This window comes from Corylus avellana, chromosome 11 (assembly GCF_965113065.1).
Source record: "Corylus avellana chromosome 11, dhCorAvel1.hap1.2, whole genome shotgun sequence".
NCBI classification, from domain to species: Eukaryota; Viridiplantae; Streptophyta; class Magnoliopsida; order Fagales; family Betulaceae; genus Corylus; species Corylus avellana.
In genome coordinates this window covers 19,407,220-19,418,233 of record NC_142500.1, presented here as the reverse complement: position 1 = coordinate 19,418,233, position 11,014 = coordinate 19,407,220, and positions in this window count along the sequence as shown.

Genomic DNA, 11,014 nt, shown 5'->3' with positions numbered 1-11,014 from the left:
CAAAAGCCACGCCAGTTTATGAGAGAAACCCTCCAAAATACTCCTTTTTTAATTTCCTCTATCTTTATCGTTATTTATTTGTACATTAATTTAACAAGGTTAAGAATCTTTATGGGTGATTATAGCTTGAAAAGCAAGGGTCAATTTGCGTGGAAAGAATCGCCTACGTTTCATACACATTATATATTGACGATCCATATGTAAAGGAGATAATTGATTAGACAATCATATCCATCCGATATATGTATATTTAGATTCTATAATAATTAAAATATTATTAAATAAATTTTATTCTTTTTTATGGTTTTATTTAATGGAGTAATTAATGTCTATTTAATTAACATGGTATATATCAAACTTCCAAAAGAGGTAATTTAACAACTCGAATTTCTTTTTATCAATCTCCACGTTCCTATGTCCTAAATTTGCGAAAAATCCAAGTTTTTTTTCTTGGTTGGATCTGTATATCCTAATTTCTTAATCATCGTTATGATTTTTTTTTAGCATCAAACAACATTACATTCGATTCTTGGACTGTAATGCGATTGGGGGGGATCTTGTTAAAATCGTGCCAATTAAATACTTGAATTTCATAGACGTACGATCAATTGGGTGTATATCCTTTTTTCTTTTTTTTAATCTAATAATTAATTGGTTTAGCTAGCTAGGATCAATTAAGATATCGAGTAATTTAATTAGACTTGTGAGAGAAACTTTTATGAGGCCTAGATACCCATGTATAATACATGGGAGTGGTCTTCTCAATGGTCTCGGAGCACGCCACACCCTCTTCAACAATATCCTATACAAAAACCCCAATTGTTGCAAGCACGTGAACCATTTGATCGATCTGGCATGGCTGCAGCCTACAACATTGACAGCTCAAAAGAATAAAAATAAATAAATAATAAAAGAAATAAAAATAAAATTAATAGCTGGAAAAAATGAGAATTAATCATGAACTTCGAAGAGTCCCATCTGTTCCATTGTCGATCTCAGAAGAGTACCTTTGGATTGATGCAATCGTGGGGCTCACAGAGTGTCTTGGGGCATGGCCCACTAATGATATATATATCAAGGCCACCATGCATAATATTGTACACTTATCTATATGAATTTTGTGGTTTTTGTTTCCGGGTGAGTAATGTTAGAAAGGCAATAATAAGGGAAATATGGACAAAAGGATGTTTGTCATAGCATGTATCATCTTAATGATAATAATTAGGTCACTATATTATAGACCATGACTGGACTGGGGTCACCATGGCTAGCTACGTACAGTATGATTGAAATAATGGAGCTTCAATTTCAGTACTATAAGTCTATACATGAGAGTGACAGAAAAAAAATATAATAATAATAATAATAATAATAAAACCCTAGGAAGTTATAAGGATCTAATTAATTAATAGGGTTACTTGTGCAATGGGTCAGTGGCCCCTTAGGATAAAATTGGTCATTTTCGCCATTAAACGATAAATATCTACCTTATATATATGTGGCAAGGAAAGCAAAAAGCGATATTGCGACACTAGTCATTGAAAATGGTTATTAGTTGTGATGCGGTCAGGGAAACAGTGCTAATATAACCAAAATTTGTGAGGTTATAATTAACAAAAATATCATACTAATTAATCATTGAGATCATAGGATTGGACTTTAATTAAGCTAGCTACGAGTCCTTATTAAAGATGACAATTCATATTTGCGTGTCAAGACATGTGTATAAGATTATATAAGTAAGTTAACTATGATCTTAACCTGCCATTAATTTTGTATTTTGTTCGTGTCGGGTTTGTATGTCGTGTGCATGTCAAAAATTGTCAAATCATAAATGTCGCGTGTTGAGTTCGGATCGTGTCGATGCATATGTATAAACTTTAAGTACCTGACCCATTTAATTAAATGAGCTAGAGTTAAACTTTTTAACCTTAATTTGCTCATTTTTTGTTGGATTCGTATTGAGTTCGTCAGTTGTGTATCACGGCGGCCACTGAATTAATGTGAACTGCGTTGTGACTTTGAAAAGAAAACAAAATATTTTCTTAAGGTATAGTCTTTGTCGATATAATAATGGAGAAGGAAAAATGGGTTTACATATTTAGGAATTAGAATCAAATTCAAGATGGGCCATTGAGATTTCTTGAACAAATTGTAAACTAAAACTCATGGTGCATGATAGCGAGTGGGATGGAGATGAGATGACTCAGGTCTTACTAGAGCAAATTATGATTTTGACAAATTTTTCTAAAAAAAAAAACCCTAAATTTACGGGACAGAACACGCGCCGTAAGACATGTGATTCCACAAACAAAGGTACACGTCATAGGTTTTGACGTGTGAAATATTTATTCTGAATTAAATGATGCCTGTCCCGACCATCAAAGATAATACAAATGATTGTGAATGTTAGGGTTAGGGTTTTTTTCCAAGGAGGGAATTTTTGTTAGGTGTAGATGTCGATTTTTGTTGGAGAATGAGTGACGGCTTGATATTCCTCTCCATGGGAACCAATAATTTCACAACCTCCGCATACTCAAATTCTTTTCCATAAGTTATGGGCTCCTTTTGGTATACCAGTCATCCAACCTCTTTCTACTCGACTGCAATCAAACGGTATGCCGCAATGCTACATCAGCAAAATAAAATAAAAATGTGGTGTACGTATAGCAATATTAGGGTACATTTGACATTGCAATTTCATAGCAAAAAAATGCGATTTTAAACCAATTCACAGAAAATAAATCGTTTGGAATTGTGTTTTTTAAAAATTGCGATTTAAAAATGTAGAAAATATGTGTTTTTAAATCGTAGCTAAGGGGGTGCTTTTTTTTAAAATGCACAATTTTAAAGACTAAACTTCGATTTTTTTAAACGATTAAAAGCATGTTTGGAATTGTGTTTGAGAAATAGAGCTTTTAAGTCAAAAAGTGTTTTTTGAAAAAAAAAAAAAAGAAGGGCGCTTCATTGTTATTTTTTTTGCCAAAAGTGCGTACGTTTTGACCATTTTTAGGCCTTTTAGATTCTTAAAAGTGCTTTCAATTTTTTTTTAGCAAACGAGTACTTTTTTCTTCAAACGGACCTTTTGATTGTTAAACGCACTTCTAAGCCCTTCAAACATACACCCAAACATGACATAACTGTGTTTTTAAAAATCATCTTAGGTTTTAAAATCGCACATTTTGAAATCGTAATCCCAAATAAATACTTACTCGATACATGGTCTAGATTTTGTATACAAGGTGTGCCATGTCATTTAAATTTTTTAAATAATGTTAAATATATACGCTATTAAATCTATAAATTTTAATTTGAACATGAAATGAAATGAAATGAAGAGATCTTTGAACAACAAATAATTTGCATACTTTTAAGTGGGTCCAATTTTTTTTTTTTGAAATGACGTGGGTCCAATTTGATTACTCTATATGATCAGATTATCCAGTCATGTACAGTATCCACACAAAAGCTGCCAACTAAGCATGTCCATGCATTGGCACCTACAGCATCCTTAATTTTCATTGGCAAATTAATTTCCCTTCTGCAATTGGGTATCACCATCAAAATCAATTCTGTGGGCTATACAATTTGAGATATTATATTGAAGTTTATACAGGTTATATATATTTCATCAATGATTAATCATCCTAAGATTTGCACAGTGAGTTGACAAGCAAATCTTTCAATTATTTTATTTACTATCTATTCACTCTTCAATTAACAATAGCATACTGTTCCTATTCTTGATCTTCTTCTTCTTCTTCCTCTCTCTCTCTCTCTCTCTCTCTCTCTGCCATCAAATTCTTTCCCTCACCATTGGTATACTTTTCCTGCTCATGAGAGAGAGAGAATTATCACTCTTCATTTAATTGGCTACTGCTTCCACAGTTGCAGCATGAAATAAATCAGAACTTTATTTCAAAATCAAGCTCGATCAATGTGAAAATATATTGGTTAGAGATAATTTGTATACAGCTTTTACCCGAGAATAAGCCAACTTTGGCTTGTATATTCAACAAGCAGCTTTTAGAAAGTTAGGTGACCACATTGGCTTTATAGACTTTTGAAGTTGCAGCTCGCAAGGGATCATGCATGAGATTATCGATCGATAACACTATTACAAAACTTTATCATGAAAAGCTTTTTCTTTTTTTCTGAGCTTATCAAGAAAAAGCATTTGCTTTTGAAAGAAATGACATATTGCATATATAATATCCTTCCTGATTATATACACCATATTTATTTAATCAATCTCCATTTTCGTGCTTCAAAATACATGAAATAATTCGCTGAAAAGGCCATCTTGTCCTCAAGTACATTAAAGAAAAAGCAGATCTAGAATATTGTTGTTTAAATGGTACAATATCTTCCACAAATCAGAAATAATACATATTATTAAACCAATTTCCAGATGATCATTAACTATAAGCTAACACTTTACCCATTATTATACAGAAATGTCTGCCTCAAAAGCTTTCTTAAAGAAAAGCAATTTTTCTTTAAATGTTATCAGGATAATTAACTAGAAACCCTCTTTGTCAACGAAGCTAGCTAGCGTACGTAGTATGCCGATGGTTTATAAATGCTATGTTATGTTATTGTAGGCTAATTTACCATCAAAAGGAATTTTACACAGTATTAATAATGGAATAAAATGGCTTTCTCATGGATACATGATTAGTCGTATACACACCCACGATTTAAGACTTTACGTCTTTTTCATACTTAAAAAAAGAAATTAAAAAAAAAAAAAAAAAAAAAAGTGTAATTAATAACCACATCATCAAAAGATTCGGTTGATAGCTTGAAAACGTGGGAAATTGATTTCTACAAGTATAAGCTTCGTCGATCACGCAGGGCCTTTAATTGATGTGATTGGGAATCAAAAAGGAAATCTGGACAATATGTACGTAATTACTAATATATAAAACGTGGTAATTAATCATTTTAATTTTAGAACTCGATCAACACCTATAATATGAAAAAAAACATTAGTGGGAATAGTGACTCTTTAGGGTTTGCAACATTGTGCATGGAACAGCAGGAGTTGTTTGCCGACTATGCTGGCGAGAGAAAGAGTTGACAACAAGACTATGATACAAAATGTTACTCTTATTATGAGTGTTAGGACCCAAAAAAAAAAAAAAAAAAAACCGGGTGCAATTAGTTGTTCATATTTCATTAAGACAGCTAATATGAGAAGGCAGGTGAGCTCCATATACCTGACCTATTCAAACAAGTACGTGGACAACCTGTTCTAGTTTTTGATACGAACTCAATACGAAATTAGCAGGTTAAGGCTAAGAGATACGAAATTATATCGTCTTATACCCAAGTTTCGACACGACCCTAATCCGACATGCAACATATATATATGCTAACATACGAACTCAATACAAACTCAATATGAAATTAGTGAGTACTTAAGGTTGAAGGGTCTAATCTGTTTAGTTAAGTAGATCAGATTAGAGTTAACCTATATAATTTTATACCCGCGCCTCATCACGACCCAAATTCAACATGAATATTTGCCACCCTCTACCCAAACAGTCTAAACAAACACTCAATCGAACAAGTAACACTCACCTAGCTACCTTCTTACACTGATTGTCTATATATATAATGTAGATCCCGATTCCAAAACAAGTGGCACTAGAATAATTTGGGTTGCTTGGATGGATGTGAGACACACAAGTCCATATAGATATATGGCGTTGGGCAATTGCTAGCCTCTCTTGGGGACAGGTGTCCAGTTAATATAACATCGTGTGGGGTTTCTGGTGATAAAGAGAAAACGTGTATGGGGAGGTTGAGGTAATGTGCTACTCGATCTGCCACCTTCTTGAGTTGCGCCGCAAACGTGGATGATCCCCCCACACACTCACACACAGAGACAGAAACACACAAAAAAATGAGAGAGACATAGAGAGAGAGATAGATAATTTATTAATTAATTAATTACTTAAGCCAGAAAATCTATATATATATATATATATATATATATATATATATAGTTATGCATAACTATCACATGAGGAATTTCTCAATGACATGAGAAAGCAAAAGAATTATCATACGGTTTGGAATTTACGTGGATATTGATTGCTGCATCCATTATCTTCTACGTTATACGGTATTGAAGCCCCCTCCTAAACCCTATCCCTACTGTCTCGATCTGTATAAGCTAGCTGTTAACTTTGTACTATAAATAGAAAGCTATCTTAATTTCAACCTATCTAGCTAGCTGTTCTTTTTCCCTGAGCAAGCTATTTCGTGTTTGAATCTTTGACATTAATTAACCTAATCCAATCATCCAATCACTCTCACTAATTAATTTGCTCCTTCAATTCTGCAGTTCAAATATATATTATTGTATTTATTTTACATATATATATATTTTTCACCTTCCAATAATAGAGAGAGAGACACACAAAAGGTTGCTAGCTAACAAGGTGGATAACTAGAATCCGTGATTCATAAGCTAAAAGCAATAGTCTGAGACATATTTTTCATGTCAGTCAAGCTCGTGACTCATGGCATGGCGGCTCAAGGAATTAATTGAGGCCTATTGTAAATATGATCAATTTAAAAACTATTCTTCTTACTTTTTTTTCAATGTCAAATTTGTTAATATATATATTATTGTCAATATATAATATAGTTAATTCATTTTATCTTTCTTATAAGATAGTTTATTGTAACAAGGATTTGATCGGAGCATACGTGTAACAATGACGACCTTTAAAAAAATATCAAATAAATAAAGAATGATAGAATTAAAAAACAAAATATTAAAAATGATGAAAGAAAATAAAGGAAAAAGGAAATACAAAAAAAGAAAAGAAAAGTGGGCTATGCTTTAGTTTGGAATCTTTTGACATTTTATACATGCTATGTCAGCTTTGTTTTTTTTCTACAGCCTCATTATAGCATGTCAAATGACCTCTTCTCATTTTATTTTTCTTAAGGCCTTTCACCCTTTTTATTTATTTGGACAAATTTAATATAAAAATACCTTTTTATGGGGGACCTTTTTATAAATTAGAGGGCCTTAGGCAGAGGCGGCCTAATTGGCCTTACCATTGAGATGACCCTCATGTTAGGATTGTATAAGAAGCTTTATAAAGGAATAAAATGAAAATAAAAAATATGAATAAAAGGGAACATATATACTAGAAGGAAATTAATTGACAAGAATGCTTGACAAGAATGCGGGGGAAATGGTCTAATGGTTTGGTTCCTAAGATTTTATCTTTTATTAATTAAATCACTCCTTAAAAGTTTAAAACTTTTAAAATTACTCAGATTCACACTATTATTAAATGACTCATTCAGTATCCCGACCTTCAGTTAACTTTTTAACCGAGATGAGTGGACACATGGCCATCGAACTATGTCATGTCCAATAATTATAAAAAATAAAAAAAAGACATGTCCAAATGATCCAATCAACTAGCTTACCATGCAAGATAAGTCACATATCAACTAGATCTTAAAAAAGTGAAACATCAGCCAAAACTTTGAAAAAAAAAAAAAAAAAACCCTTTGTTGGGGAAGGAAATGACTATACGGCCACCCCTCTATTGTAGGAGAGGGTGGTCGCACAGCCACCGTCTGTTGTGGAAGGAGAAATAATTAAAAAAAAAAAATGGGAAACTTCATTTTGGTCCATTGAACTTCCACCCGATTTTACAAATCCCCTTGAACTTTCAAATATCTCATTTTGGACCCCTGAACTTTCAATTACTCTCAATCAGAACCATTCCGTTAATTTTAGCAGTTAAAAATACAAAAAAAGACCAAAATGTCCTTGATTTTTTTTTTTTTTTAAAAAAAAAAAAACGTTTTGGAAATTGAAATTTTATATAAAAGTTAAGAGTATAAACATCATGTAACATTTAAAATCTGACGGAGGGGTCTACATTGAGAGTAATTGAAAGTTCAGGGGTCAAAAATAAGATATTTGAAAGTTCATGAAGGGTTTGTAAAATCGAGTAGAAGTTCAGAGGGCGAAAGTGAAGTTTCTAAAAAAAAAAAACTCCCAAACAAAAGATGTACATTGGTTGGCTGTCACGATTGGTTTTCCATTCCATTCCATTCCATTCTTTAATTTCCCCCTCCATCCAAATGGGTCGTTAGGATGAAAGAAAGTGAATGTTTTAGTTGGCAACAAAATAGCAAGACAATTATCTAATAAATTTCCATATTGAAGAGACAGTTTTGAAACAGAATGACACGCGTTGGGGGGTGTTTGGCCCTCAAGAAATGTTGACAACGAATAGTTCAATGGCTGCATCAATCATATGTGGATTCTTCTAATCAATCACTAATTCTAATGCTTCTGGCCTACCATCCCTATAATTATAAAATTATTAAGCTCTTTTAAGCTACACCTACCTAGCTGGGAATGATCTGTACAACATATATATATATATATATATATATATATATATATAACCATGGTTTTAAAGCAAGTTAAATATTTGTTAATATTAATTTTGTTTTGTTTCACTGCAAATTATGCAAATTTAGAATTCGATTATGTGAAAAAATTTAAAAAAAAAAAAAAAAAATTCTTGATAAAATTCACACGCACGCACGGTATAAACTCTAAACACTCAAAACATTCATAACTCGTAACTGCATGAATTTTTAAAATTTAAAATCTAAATTTGAGTCGAATCCGCTTCTAAATAAGGTCATAAAATGGCTAGCTCTAGGAATGATTGGACAAACATAACCTAATTATTGCTTTCAAAAATCTTTTCAAGCCTGGCTTGTGTGGTGCTTAGCATTAGACATATGCCCTTGTTAGTGTACCATCAAAGTTGAACCTAACCTATATATACTGTCATCACCAAGGAAAGCTTCACTTCATCTAAGCTTAATTTTCATCGGATTCTAATTAAATGTTTGGAACAGTTTATTTAATCCCATCTGTGGGTCCAAGTTTCTTGTCTTCTTTTTAATCTTGTTCTTTTTCTTTTTTTTTTTTTTTTTTTTTTTTTTTTTTTTCTTTCTCTAAATTTAATAGGTATGTGATTAGAAATATTGTTTGAGTTCCTATAGTTTTTTTCTACAACCTTCGATCTTACAAATTAATTAACTCTCATTATAGTCCACATTTTATAAAAATCAATGTCATGTGGACTATTATGTAATAATTGTCACGTCAGTTTATAAACAGAATATGCATCATATGAATTGTCATATCAATTTTGCTTGCTCATATTTTTATTTTTGTACGCGCTTGCTTGTGTAGGCTCCTTATTTTAGGGGTTGCTTATTGATTTTTTTTTTTTTTCTAGTTTCTTTAATAAATCCTTATTTATAAGAGGGAGAGAGAGAGAGAAGGTCTTGCAATATTTGATTAAAGATCTAGTTACTAAAACCCTAATGGAACAATTAGAGAGGAAGAATTGTTTGGTAACATTTTTCTCCCCTTTATTTCAAAATAAAAACAATAACAAACAACTCAAAACACAAAATATTTATAAAACACTCAAATTACTTTCAAATTTATGTTACATCAACTTCGACCAATTGATTCAAATGGCCTTCCACCCAATTTATTTGTTTAAATGATTTTGCTTTGAAGAAATAAATTATCAACAAGTACGTGGTTAGTTAATTAAGCAGCCTGTTTATTTATTATTATTATTATTATTATTATTATTTTCTTCTTTTTGGGTCTTTTAGTCCTATTTCTACAGGTGCAGTCCAAGGCACTATAATTGTGAAATGGGCTGCATAGGCTAGTTGTGGTAAGTGGCTTCTGCAGGGTTGGCTTGGAAATTTGGAAGTTTGCAATTTTTTGTTGGCCGATTTTGCTGTGATCACTTACTATTTATAGACCGAATTAATTAGATACTGATTTATCTCGTCATATAGTTTGATATTTTTCTGTAATATTTTGTATTAATTCCCTAATTGTATTTCCTATTATAACATGCCTTTCTCTCTCTCTCTCTCTCTCTCTCTCTCTAATTGAATAGGGAAATAGGGTTACAAGGGAAGATCTTTTCTATTCTTGATCCGGATGGAAAAGAGAATGGGAGATCCGTTGGGAATGCTTTCAAAAACGAGATGGGAAGCGGCTCACTTAGCAAGAGCACGTGCACGCAAATTTGCATTATGAGACACTTTCAAAGCATTATAACAGGCTTTTTTTTTTTTTTTTTTTTCTAAATAAAAAAGGTTGGAGGGAAAGGCCAATTGTAGATATCCTACTTGGGCATGACCATAGTAGCACCAACCCACGAGGCGCCGCTTAGGATGGGCTTAGACGGTGGGAACCGCAGGCACTCCCTTAAGACCAACCGAGCCATAGCTTAACATCCGCCCCACCAGGGCATTAATGAGACTCAAGGTGGCTAACACTAATAGGCTAAGGGATTCCCATTTCGGGAGTCGAACCCAGGCCCTAGTGCATGTCCAACCTCATGAACTTGGATCCTCTCCATTCCATTTGAAATGGAGAGGAACAACTTAGTTGTTTTTAGGGGGCAATTTTATCATTTCTAGGCTCCCTGTTTTTCATTTGGACAACAATGCCCTCTTAAAACAACTAAATGAATCCCCTTCATTTCAAATAAAATGGAGAGGATCCTTCTCCTAACCTCATAGGGATTCCCTTGAGACCATTATACTACAATTTTTGGTAGTTATAACAAGCTTTATTGATCAAACTATAAATAGGTCTGACATTATTCTCTAGTTTACTTCTACATTAACAAGGGCTTCTACTTAATTTTCAACTTGTTTTATGTAAATTGGATCGACTTAAGGGGCGAGATAGGATAAAGTTTTCTTCCAAATCGGATCAAAGGAAATTTTGTCAACAGAGTCTTTTACATTAACATGTGTCCTTAGAGCATCTAAGAGTTAAAAATGAATGTAAAAATTACGTGCTCTAAGAGCATGTGATAGTTTAATAGACTAAGTTGAAGGAATTTCTCCTAACCCAATTTGAAAGAAAATTTTGACATAATCTTAATTAAAGAGTGATGTTTAG